Raw genomic sequence first — 13232 nt, 5'->3', positions numbered from 1 at the left:
ATTTCCAGAATAAATATGTACTTCAGAATCTCCGTATGCCTGTAAGCTATAGCGAAAGGGATTTTTTTTTTATTTTTGGTATGTAAACAGTGATTTGAAATGTCATAAGGACTTACCGAGCTGTGAGATAGACTTTATAAGTGTAGTAGATGTTAGATCGGAGTGTTTTTTTTTTTAATTTTTATTTTATTCAGCTGGAGATTGTGATTTATCATACCTAAAAATAATAAACAGGTAGAAGCAGATAAGAGGTATTATCAAAGTCAACGTGGGAACAAAACGCCAACAACGTGGGAATAGAACGCCAAAAGAGGCACCAAAAAATACCAGTGAACAGATGCGAGAGTACAGGGCGCAGAAAAAGAAATTTTACATTTTGAGATCAAAGCCAAAACCACATCTTTAATAATCTCAATTATTTTCTCTTGTTCAATTCAAAAATACTAATAATTTATCTCTATCTATAGCTAATAAACAAGAAGTTTCACTTTTGTCATGCATAGACTCCACGCACATTTTTTAATTTACATTTGTATAAATTTACAAGGTAGACTTGCTTTCATTTACAGACTTTTCTGTAATTTTTAACAGAGTGAAACTACTCAAAGCAGGGCACAGAGCATAATGGAGAATGATCACTGCAACTCTGACAGTAGCTTGCCATGAGTACACAATCATTCCTTTCTCTTGGTTTCCTCTTCAGTTTGCAGAAATTGGGCTTACATTCAGCTGGCATAACATGCCTGTTAGTTAAAACTAAGCCACAAGCCCTATACCTTTTTCCCTAAATGGAACAACGATGGGCTAGAAAAAAATTTACCACAATATAGAATTCTATGTGAATTTTCAAAACTCAAGAAAAGTTTTCTAATGGCTTGCTCACGCAAACCCAAAAGGAATCAGTATTTACTCATAGCCCATCTTTCCCTATATAAACATCACCCATTAACAGGAAAGCAGTTTAACTGCGCACAGTGACCATTGTTTTACAGCTCACATGGTTGAAGGCTTTGATGGCAAGTACTGTTTGAAACAAGGCCTTCCTTTGAAGCGAAGCATTGTTTCACTAACTGATAACTTGCGCCCTGGATAAAAATTCTTACAGATATGTTTTTTCACAGTATCTATGACTGGGGGAATTTTCAAAAGAGGGTCGTAATTCTGGTGTGTTCAAGAAAGCTGCTTAGTATTGACAGCAAAGTTCAGAAATTACCTGAGAATTTTCTACATCTCAAGAGACATTAATTTGGTGTCGAATTTAGCCAAGATGTTTCTAAAAAATATTGCTCTATTGAGGTTTTGTGACACAAACCCATGCCTATTTCGATACATGTCATTGTCTGTATGTCTTCAGGGGTACATTCTTTCCAGTGATTGTACTGAGAACAAGGGCACACCTGTAATCAAAACTTTGAGGAGACATTTTTGGTTCGACCCTATGAAGCCTTGTACTGTGCCCGAGAAGTCATCAGAGTCTGCACGAGTTTGTCACTGCCCAGTGAGTTTTTTTGTCTCAGGGACCTTCGGGCAAGTAGAGAGTACTGCTACCCCCCTGTTAAACAAGAAAAACCCAGACAAGTGAACAAGGAAGAAATTATAAAGAGAGAGATAAGAGAGACACCTGGGGTGTGAAGGGCGAGCAGTGACCAGGGGCTTGATTCTGAATGCACTAGCTTCATCTTGTCATGACTCCCGCTCACCATCTTCCAAAAGTATAGGTATTTCAAATGTTAAAAAACACCAGTAGGCAACATCAAGACTCCCGCCTATTCATTGCTCCAAATGTGTTAACTTTGCCTTGTCGTGACTGCTGCTCACGACTACCCACCTTCCGAAATATATCCGTATTCCCAAATGCCAAAAACACGGGTAGGCAACATAAAGACTACTGCCTATTTGTCGTAGCCTCTAAGAACTGCGGACTACTAGGAGGTACCACGGTGTTGAATGCTGGGATTTTTTTGGTTGGGAAAATGCATTATCTTTCCTTATACACCCACGAGCGAAAGCTGGCAAGATAGCGGACTCCGTACCTGTGACAGCATGCATCTGTATGTGTTCGAGTTTCTGGACATCAGGAAACATGGCAAAAATATAGGTGTGTCTAATGAAACTTTGTAATAGTGAAACTACCTTGGAATATATTTTGTAAACTTAAATAATTTTAGTACGAAATAAACACAACTTTGAAATTAAACTAACTTTATTACATTTATGAGGTAATGTCTCAACATTTCAGGTTATGTGTGTCTGTAACACAACAGTAAAGTGCATGGCGCCAATAAACGAAACATGAAGGCCAACAAAATATTTCAAACCCTGTTATTGCATTTTATGTTTTAATATTTTTATATAGTTTACTAGCTGCCCGACCCGGCTTCGCACGGCTATACTAATGGAAAAAAATTAAGCCATATCTCCCATTTACAGTAATGGTGAATTCAAAAAAATTCAGTGAAAATTTATTACAAGGCTGTATAATGTAATTAAATTTAGGCTTGCTTTCGGACCCCACGTTATTGTGTTAACTGTATTGGAATTAGAATTTACTGTTTTCCGCTCCACATTGATGGGCAATCTGTAATTTAATTAATTAATTTTTTTTTGTGATATTAATGAATGGGTGGTATCTAGTATCAGGTCAACGTGAAGGAATATCATACCGTATTATAAATTTACCACATTTAAATTCATCATAGTTTTTTAAGTAATATTATAGGAGATAAGACAAAAAATGATAACATTGATAATTCAAATTTTTATACAAATTTTCCTAGCACGCGACGACCCATTGATACCGATATCTAATGTTCAGGGTTAAATTGAATTGCATGAGCCTCTAGCTAGTAAATAAGTTATTAGCAAGAAAATAATCCGGCTTAGTTCATGGGAGGGCAGTTGAAACTCCGTTACTCTTGGACTTATGATCTCGTCCTCAGCTTTCCAGGATATACGAGCAGTCTTGCTGTGAAAGAAAGTCTAAACTACGATCCAGTAGAAATACTGATGACTACAGCTACTGTTGACGCCATTCCAGGTGTGCTGAAAAATCTTTAGATTGGGCAGGTCTCACCAGCGCAGACAGGAACTGCAGCATGAAGATGATAGGAAGTCTTGCAACACACACAATGGCGGATATTCGCCCGACGCGGTAGTAAAAGTAATTGTGAAATGCGACTCCCTATAGTCTGTATAAAGAAGAATCAGACTTCCTTCACTTAAGACTTGCAAAAATAACTAATTACGCATTAGCCACGTATCTTCTTGTCCTCTGCGTGCAATTCCCGAATCCAGGAACTGTCACACCCACAGAGAACGTCCATTCGCTCCGCAGTCCAAAACTTAAGTCCCTCTAAGCCGATCAGCAAGCATCTAAGCTAGGAAGAATAATTAAACAACCTCTTTTCTTACCTGGCGAGAATTCAATACTCGAAGACCATAGCTAACAGTGCCTACATGCGAAGTTAGTAATAAACGGAACAATACATCTCAAATAAATGTTCAATAAAGAAGAATAACATCCCAAATATCAATGTCAACTGATGAACTATGGAATATCTCTGGGTCGTCGCACCACGTACAACTTAGCATTTACAAACATTACATAAAAATGTATAGTTACTCTTACTTAGATCACAAAATACACATAAAGCTAAGATACAACAATAATTTTAAACATGTAAATGTGTCCAAATGTTTACAATGTACCGGAGAGAAAATGAATAGCACGATGGTTTCCCGACTCGTGCACGCAACGCACAACTGATGTACCCGTACTTCGCTACGGCAGTCTACAGGCAGATCACTCTTGCGCCGTTCATTATACATGCCGCTCCTTGTAGGTACGCCACTGCCGCGCGATGCCCGTTGCCATGGAGACACAGAAGGCATGAAGAATGCAAAATCCTGTTCTCATGCAGACAAAGTACTCACTGTTGCCTGGTTTTAACCACCCATGGGATCTAATTTTCGGAAAATATCATCCTGCGTAACATAAGTAGAGACCCGGGAAATTCGCGACTCGCGAATTCGCGAAAAATGTTAAAACCATTTAAAATGTTATTAAAAATATTAAATCCATTATAAAAATGATTTATAATGTTTTTAGAATCAAGAAATACTCGCGAATTTGTTAAAATTAGGTAGTACCCACGAATTTCTGTATGTATTCAAGATTATACGCGAATTTTTCGGATCCATGACAAAAAAAAAGTTTGTGCGAGCGCGAGACGGTTGTTTACTACTTATCCGTCAACAATATCAGGTTGCAATAGCCGGGTGGATGGAAGGGGGGAAGGCAGCGGCGGAAGGGGGTTAAAGGGGAGCAGGCATAGTCCCAGCTGGGTCCAGTCAGGTTTGAATAGTCGTAGGGTGGACACATATTCGTAACGTTCGTTTATATATGCGGATATGCCGCCCAAAATAAACATTGACGAAAGAGTGAAACAGTTTTCCCAAGATGGAATGGTTAAATCTCAAAATATTATAATATGCCGTTTTTGCAATAAAACAGTGGCGTGGGAAACTTCCGACGGTGTGAAGAAACACATATGAAGTAATGATCACGCTGAAGCCGTCAAGAAAGTAAAACGGCAGAAAACGATGTTTGAAGCTGTCGAAGGCGCCAAGGAAGCGAAGGTACGGTAATGTTACACGATATAATGCTGGCATGCATTATCTTTCACCATTATTGGAAATGTATATCACAGAACCATTAATAAAAACTTATTGTTTGGCTAGTCACATGGTTGTTAATTTTCCAGAGTTATGCATTATTTTTAATTAAGGAATCAAAAGCATATAAAAGATTAGGTTAGTTGATCTGTTACTGAAACAATGCCTTTTCCAATTTCAGAGAGTGTTTCTGTTTTAATTCAATGGTAGGAAACTTTATAATAAAGTTAGAAGCTAGTTCTGATATAAATATATCACTGTAACCATGGATGAGTACAGCGGTAATTTGTGTAGCAAGACTCTAAGTTTTATCGAAGCCTAACTCGCCGCACACAAACAAAACACTACAATTTTAAAATATATTTTGATGTTTGCAGTGCAGAAACTACAACAAAGTCTGCACTAGTGAGACATATGGACCCGCAACACCGATCAACTCATAACAATGTGGCATTTGTGATTCAGTGTTCTCTCTGTGGGAAAAGAAGTCTAAGACTTCAGATATTTTACAACATTACGTTGCCGAACATGACAATGTTTTCCTAATGAAAATAAATTTCGCAAGTGGAAGAAAGGAACTGAAAACAAACAACTGTGTGAATTTGTTTGTAAGAACAAATATAATAGAAAAAACAATAGATGAAACCAGAGTTATATACAGGTGTCACCACGATGGCTTTTTCAAATAATAAAGCAAAGCAATGCGGAGCTGTAAAATATTAGGGACAATTATAAAAATGGGCACTGTCCTGCGAAAATGGATGTAACATATAACATATAACACATCAGGAAGAGTGAAAGTTTCATTCTGCAAGGCTCATGTAGGTCATCAGGGTAACTGGGTCATTTAAGACTGTCTAGTGGGTAGAGGGATGATATTGCTACTAAAGTCGCACTGCAAATCCCATATGATGACATTCTGGATTCTATTCGTGTTTCAGTCTGTAATGATAAAGTGCAACACGCTGAACTTATTACGTGGAAAGACCTGCACAATATCGCACATGATTATAATCTAAAAGCTGAAGCTATAAGACACAGTAATGATTGTGTAAGTGTGGAATCCTGAATCAATGAATTACAGGAAAACGGTGGTGTTATAGTTCTACAAACTTCAGTCAGTAACACAGAAAACACATCCTCAGTTTCAATCTGAAAATTTTATACTAGGCCTGTGCGGGATCCCGAAATTCGGGAAAAATTTCGGGAACATAGAGGCTTTTATCCCGTCGGGAGGGAAAATAAATTTCTCGAAATTTTCGGGAATTTTAAGTTTATTCTTTACTAGATATAATATAACCTCAAATCAATAAGCTAATGAACTTAATACACATTTCCTTCAAAATAAACATTAACAGTGCTGGAAAGAAAAAAAAACTGCAAATCCTTATTCTGTTCTAGCAATCTTTAAACTTTTATTTTTTCAGGTTCATGATTACTTGTTTTCATAATGTCTGACATATGTACGTAATAACCTATAACATACCCAAAATAAAACAGCATTAAAAATAATGAATGCATCACTTGATGTTTATAGCAAAACAAACAAAAATACGTGAAAATGGTTTTATCCCAACTCTATTCACGAGAGAAACTTGTCAAACATGACAGCAATACGCCAGTTTTGCATTAAATTATGCCCGGGTTTTCCATGCCATTAATTTTCTTAACTAAAATATAGACGCTACTAATATTTGGTCATAATTAGTAATCTGCCGATTTAAAACACCTAAAATATTTATCTTTATCAAGTATCACGAGATGTCCGAAAATCAGTTTCCTTTAGATGCCAACAGGCCATAAACAAAGCGTAAATGATTCCTGTTGATCCGATCACGTATTTATTTGGTCATATTTTCAGAGACTTAAAAGCCAAAATAAAAAAATAATAATAATATTGTATAATTAAATACAAGTTACTGTAATAGCTTTGAAACGTGGAAAAGTTTAAATATTTTCTTTCGGACAGTTAATTTTTTGGCAAGTTCGAGTTTAAAGATAAACAAACTTCAGCTTTTAGTAAATCGTGGTAGTTGGTTACACTGTTTAATAGTTTACCGTGCTTGTCAGCTATCTTTAGTGGAATTTAACGCGGTATTCTGTAATTCGTTTACCATTTCTTTGTCCTTATTGAAAACTCTGGAAAAATTACTTCCGAGTTAAAAGGTGTGTGGAAGTTTTATGAGAAAAATGCTAACCAAACCGCAAAATGCAAAAAGTGTCAAAAAATTATTAAAATAAGTTACGGTAGCACATCTGGGTTGATAAGGCACCTAAAACAGCATCCCACATTGCAAAGAAAATTCAATACGGAAGAAAAACCTGAACGTGAATAAAAAAAAACACTAGTGAAGGCCAATCTACTTCTAAGCAGTAAAGATTGAAGAGACTTATCAGTGGAGTCCTAACCATCCCAAAGTTAAAGTGATCACACAAAACATTGGAGAGTGGATGGCTGGTTCCATGGTGCCCTACAATGTTGTGGATAATGTGCACTTTAAGAAAATGTTGCAATCTGCACAGCCCCTGTACAGAGTTCCTTCGCGTACATTTTCCAGGTCAGTTGTACCTAGTTTGTACACTTCAGTGCAAGGCAAACTGCTCAACCACATTTCTCGGGCTGTTGCTAATGCTACCATAGCCTCTATGTCCTTCTCGTGTGATTTGTGGACATCACGCAGCAATGATGCCTATATGGCAGTTACATGCCATTTTGTTGAGAACTTTGCATTGTCCAAATATTGTTTGGGATGTGCAAGTTTTTCGGGAAGTCACACAGCTGCTGCAATTGGTGACAAACTTACTGAAATGATGACTAGGTGGGACCTTCTTAAACTTGAAGAGACTAAAGTACCTCTCGATATGGTAACTGACGACGGCAGGAACATCAAACTCGGTTCATCGCTTTGTAAAGCAAAGTTTACGCATTTGCAGTGTTTTGCCCATACACTCCAACTAGCCTTAAGTGATGCCAAGAAAAGTACAGAGAGCATAAACTTAATGTTGAAGAAAGCAAGAGGAATAGTTGGTCATTAGAAGCATAGTTCTACAACAAATTTACAGTTGCACAAAATTCAAGAAGAGTTGGGACTTCCATGTTTGGAACTTATCCAGGACTGTGCAACAAGATGGAACTCAGAATTCCTCATGTTGGAAAGATTGTTGAAAAACAAAGCGGCACTTTCCCAACATTTACTTAGACTTAACATTGATAGTTTAACTGTCAGTGAATGGCAACTTGTGGAAGACTATGTGGCGATTCTTCAACCACTTCATGAAGCAACCACCCAACTGTGCAGTGACAAGACACCAACAGCATCCATGGTAATCCCAGTCCTTTTTTCAATGGAAGCTTGCCTGAATGAGCATTCTGACAGTAATAGCAAGGCAGTATCTGATGTTTTTTCTAAAGCTCTCCTGTTTGCTCTTAAAGCCAGATTCCCAATATACAAAAAGCAGGAACCATACTTCACTGCAATGCTTATGGACCATCGCTTCAAGTCTGTTGTGATTCCAGAGGAAGAAAGAAAAGTCACTGTCAGTAAAACACTTGCAGTTAATGCTGCAAAGATCACAACAAACAGCTACATTATCAGGTAATTGAATTTAATTACAGCATAATGAATAAACCATTGTATAAAATTCCAATGTAACTAAAATAACTTTTAAAGCATTATGTTATAGATAAATTAAAATTTAACCTAATTGTTTGTTTTATCACAGTTTATTCTTACATTAAACATATGTTTTTGCCGATATGGAACAAGTACCTGAACCAAGTGTTAAGCCGCAGAGTGGATTATGGAAACAATTTGACAGCTGAGCCAGTTCTTCAAGTGTTAATGCATCTCCAAGTGAAATACATAGCTATTTGAGTATGTCCTTACTTTCAAAGACTGAAGATCCCTTAAAATGGTGGGAAAAAAATCTCACAGTGTTGCCTAACCTTTGCAAGATAGCAGTGAAGTATCTTGGAATACCAGCTACAGAAGCAGCAAGAGTTTTTTCTTCAGCTGGAAATGTTGTATCAACAAGAAGACACACAACATGTGGAGGAATTAGTGTTCCTTCATGAGAACCAAATATTATTTTGAAGAGTTGATATATGACTACATTGTTTTATTTTATACACATATATATATGTGTGTGTGTGTGTGTGTGTGTGTGTGTGTGTGTGTGTGTGTGTGTGTGTGTGTGTGTGTGTGTGTGTGTGTGTGTGTGTGTGTGTGTGTGTGTATATATATATATATATATATATATATATATATATATATATATATATATACACACACAGTTTAATTTTAAATGTAGGCTTAGTTTATATTTAATTATTTTGAAACATATTAAAAAAATAAACATATTTATAGGATACAAAATTGATAGGAAGCATATATTTCAATAAATTTTTTCCCGATCCCGTTCCCGTTTCCCGCGGGAAAAATACTTTCCAGCCCGAGAATTTCCCGGATAAAAAAATCCTTTCCCACACAGCCCTATTTTATACTTATCATTATGAATGATGCACTGAAAGGCATCCTCAAAAACTTTGGCACCAACTGCATAAGTATGGATATGACACATATCTATGGATAGGACACATGACCTAAATCCTTATGGATTTTAACTTACTACTTTGCTTGTGTTGAACAATCTTTGTGAGAGCTTTTCCTGTGCTTTGATGTTTTCGAGTAGGGTAGATGTTCAAGTGATAGATATATTTGTTACTACAATTCGAGAGTTTTAGGACAATCAATTCATTACGAAGTGTTCATGTCAGATATGGTGCCAACGTTTTACAATGAGTGGATAAAAATAATGCCTACCCCAAATTTTCACTTATTTTGTACATGGCATGTGGACAGAGCATGGAGGAAAAATCTGTCAAAGATTTAAAGGCATGAAAAGCAGACCGAAGCCTACAAAATTCTGAGAATGCTAATGGAAGAGAGGGATGAAAGAGCATTTTCAAAAATGCTGGAAGAAGCAATAAAACAGCTACAAGAAGACCCAGATATGGAACATTTTGGACTGTACTTTAAAGGCAGTTGAAAGCTTGGCCTACTGCTATCGCCTTCACGCCTGTTTAAACACAAACATGCACATAGAAAGAATGCATGGGATCATCAAGCACATGTTTTTGAAGGGGAAGAAACAGAAGAGGCTTGACATTGCAATCCACACCATAAGAGACAAACTTTTTGAAAGATTTATTACTATATATGTACTATGGAAAAGATACGGCAAAACTCTTAGTAATTCGGCAAAGACACTGCACTTCACTAACACTGCCCTCAGATAATGTTATATACGAAAAGGTAGTATGGAAGATACCATCTCAAAACTGCAGCGAAATCTATGAAGTGATGCAGATGGAACTAAACTGCTATTGTGACCTCAAATTTATTGAATGTAACACATGCATTCATTCATTTTGCTGTTCTTGTCCTGATTCTAGTATAAAATTCAATATGTGCAAGCACATCCACCTAGCTATTAAAGGAAATTCCAATATGATGACAGCAATAGAAGAAACGCTTAATGATGCAACTGATAACCATCTCAATGACTTTGTAATTGTAGAGCCTCAACGAGTGGATAATCCGGATGTTATCATCAAAGAATTTTAAAAAATCAACCGAGAAGCATCTAAATAAAGAGGAGAGAAGAGCTCAAATGTTGAAAAAATTATGCACATTATAGAAAAAGCAGAATCTGATGAGGATTTTGAAATAATAGAGAATCAGTTTAATCTAATACTACCAATAATTCAGACTCATAAAATGAAGTCAACATTACGACACCAGTCAGCTCCAACTCCAAAAACCACAAAATTTGAATCTCAAAGGACTCTATTTTCCATCAAAAAATCTCGCAAGAAAACATCAACAACAAGGCCAAGTTCTAGTGAACAAAAAAAATTCTTTCAATTTGCTACTTAAGTAGACAAGTACCTAATAAAAATTACATCTAGAAGAAATAGACAAGTAATATGTAATGAAAGAGAATTTTTTGTTTGTTTATGAAAATAATATTTATATCTAATCTAGAAAAAGTATTCAAGTAATAATGAACAAGGATTTTTTGTTTGTTTGTGTAGCTGGTAAAAAGTTACATCAAAAAGAAGTTTTTTCATTGTGTGTACACAAATTATGAGAATAATTACGGTGTAAAATTTTATAAACTGTTATGAAAATTGCTGCAGTAGATAACACCTAAAAAAATAAAAAATAAAAAAAACTTCATTCATGTTGCTGCCAGCCCACAGTTCTTCCAATTTTCGTTCTGGTAAGTATGATGATAAAGTTTTAACAATGGAATTTTATTTATAGCGATGGTGATTTATCCTGATAGTTTATCAAACCTAAATAGTTTTCAAAAATGCAACTTATCAATCAAATGGCTGAAGTAAATATTTTTTTCACTCATAACTATCTCTAGTCGAATACTGTACATACTGTACCATAACAACATAATTCTCGTTGGCCCATCAAAGTGCGGAACAATTTTCTTTTCAAAAATAAAGAAATTATGTAGACATAAATTAAATATAGACAAGGCCAACAGTATTTTTTCCCATGATAATCACTATCTCTATAAATGTGCATTAAATTGATGCGAGTGTTCATAAAACCACATTTCTAAAATTAATTTGTAATTGCCATATACATATTTTCAAAAGCCTATTCTGCAAATATTACCACGTCTGTTTGTCTAGCTATATTTTTATAAAAAACTCAGTACATCATTTCTGCAAAGTGTAAAGTTGGAGTTTAATTGTTAACGCTATTCGTTTGTTGTGTAACGTTGCAAGAACCCTGCCCTCTCAGCTAAATCAATTTCTCTTAAACTCTTTTTTGTATATGTAAGTATTAATAAGTAAATGTTTTTTGAGCGGTGTATATGTTCTGAAATAGTATAATCAGACGTTATGGATATTAATATATGTTGTAAATAAGGTTTGACTGATATTTACAGTTCTTGAAAAGCTTTTCTAATGATATTTTACCGTTTTTATGTATGTAAGGGTGGATATTTGCACGTGCTACGTGTTTTAAGAATGTACTATGTATTTTTACAGACATTTTAAATCATTATTTTTTATGCAATTATTCACAAATAAGCCGTTGTACTGGATTTTTGTCTGTTTTGGCCTACTTTTTCAGGTTTTTCTAAATAAGTTTAATTTTGTAAAGTAATATGTATTATGATTGCTGGTACATAAGCTTCTAGAACAATGGATTTGGTGTGGGATGTATTAGAGAGAGGCATAAGAGGCCTGTAAGTGTGAGGGAGAACGAAACAGTGATTCCCCGGTAACAGAGACAAAAGCTGGGATTCTCCACTGGTCGTGGGAACTGAGTAATCACTACTGTCTCACGGTGTGGGAAAGAGAACGAGACTGTAAAGTCCCTGGCTCTGTGTGTGGAAAACTGTTTTCAAGGTGTGTCGTGTATTCTTATTGGCTTGTGATGTGTAGTGTGAATGAAGCGTGTGTGTGATTGGTCGGTGAGGTCATGTGACTGCCCTCCCTGCGTGAAGGACACAGTGCCATGATCTCACCAGTCGTCTGTCGATCGCTGCACGAGGAGGGCGCGTTCGGTGGGGTGCGGCCAGGTTTGAGGCCGCACCGATTTCGTGTACTTACAGTAAGATGTTACTGAAGGACTTAAACTACGTTTGTTTTCGCTAATTCTCATCGCCCGAGCGGCGAGCAATTCTCGACAGGCGGATGTACGAGTCAAATGTGTGAGCAAAACATTGAAAGTGATTGGATGCGGTTGTTTCGTCTTTCGGACAATAAAACTCTTGAATGAAAAAGAAAGAAAATCTTTTTTATTTCATGTAATGAACCGTAACAGTTGTTGCAACGGTTTAAAGTCCTGCGCCACGTGCAATGCACGAAGAGGTTAGAAAGAGAGACAGAGGGGGGAGGGGGAGGGGGAGGGGGAGGGGGAGGAGGAGGGGGAGGGGGAGAAGGCGGAGGAGGGGGAGGTAGAGGTAGAGGTAGAGGTAAAGGTAGAGGTAGAGGTAGAGGTAGAGGTAGAGGGAGAGGGAGAGGGAGAGGGAGAGGGAGAGGGAGAGGGAGAGGGAGAGGGAGAAGGCTAATCCCGACAGTTGCCGATTTTACACAAATTCACACGAAAAATGCACCACTTTTGTGCTACCGAGACAGAAGTGTAAGTTCTTGTTCTAACCTGCTCAGACCAGCGTACAGATAATGTGAGTACACAAAGCTATCTAGGAATGTCTTTAAGAAGTATAGCAATACAATATGTGTAGGCAATTTGAGGAACATTTATGCCAAATATGTGATAAATGAATTACTAGGTAGTGTAATAACAATAATAAAAACAGTTAATTGAACTTGAATACGATACCATTTTTTTTGCATTTTTAGTCTGCTACAGAGAATAAACCAATTAAAAAAAACCAAAAGATATTTTAGTGGCATGTTAAGGGTTGTCATGGCAATGTTTTGCCATATTTTCAGAATTTTTGCACTTGCCCTTTTTTTTACAGCTCCTCAAAAATGGATTTTTTTCCAAAAACACAAACTT

The 13232-nt window shown here is 36.5% G+C and overlaps 1 protein-coding gene across 2 annotated transcripts in view; it reads right to left on the bottom strand.

Moving 5' to 3' along the window:
* Window positions 1-13232, bottom strand: part of LOC134527289 (uncharacterized) — a 488639-nt gene that overhangs the window by 388253 nt on the left and 87154 nt on the right. The gene's annotated exons all lie outside the window — the stretch shown is intronic.

The sequence above is a fragment of the Bacillus rossius genome, chromosome 1, assembly GCF_032445375.1.
Source record: "Bacillus rossius redtenbacheri isolate Brsri chromosome 1, Brsri_v3, whole genome shotgun sequence".
NCBI classification, from domain to species: Eukaryota; Metazoa; Arthropoda; class Insecta; order Phasmatodea; family Bacillidae; genus Bacillus; species Bacillus rossius.
This window is presented reverse-complemented; position numbering and strand designations above follow the sequence as displayed.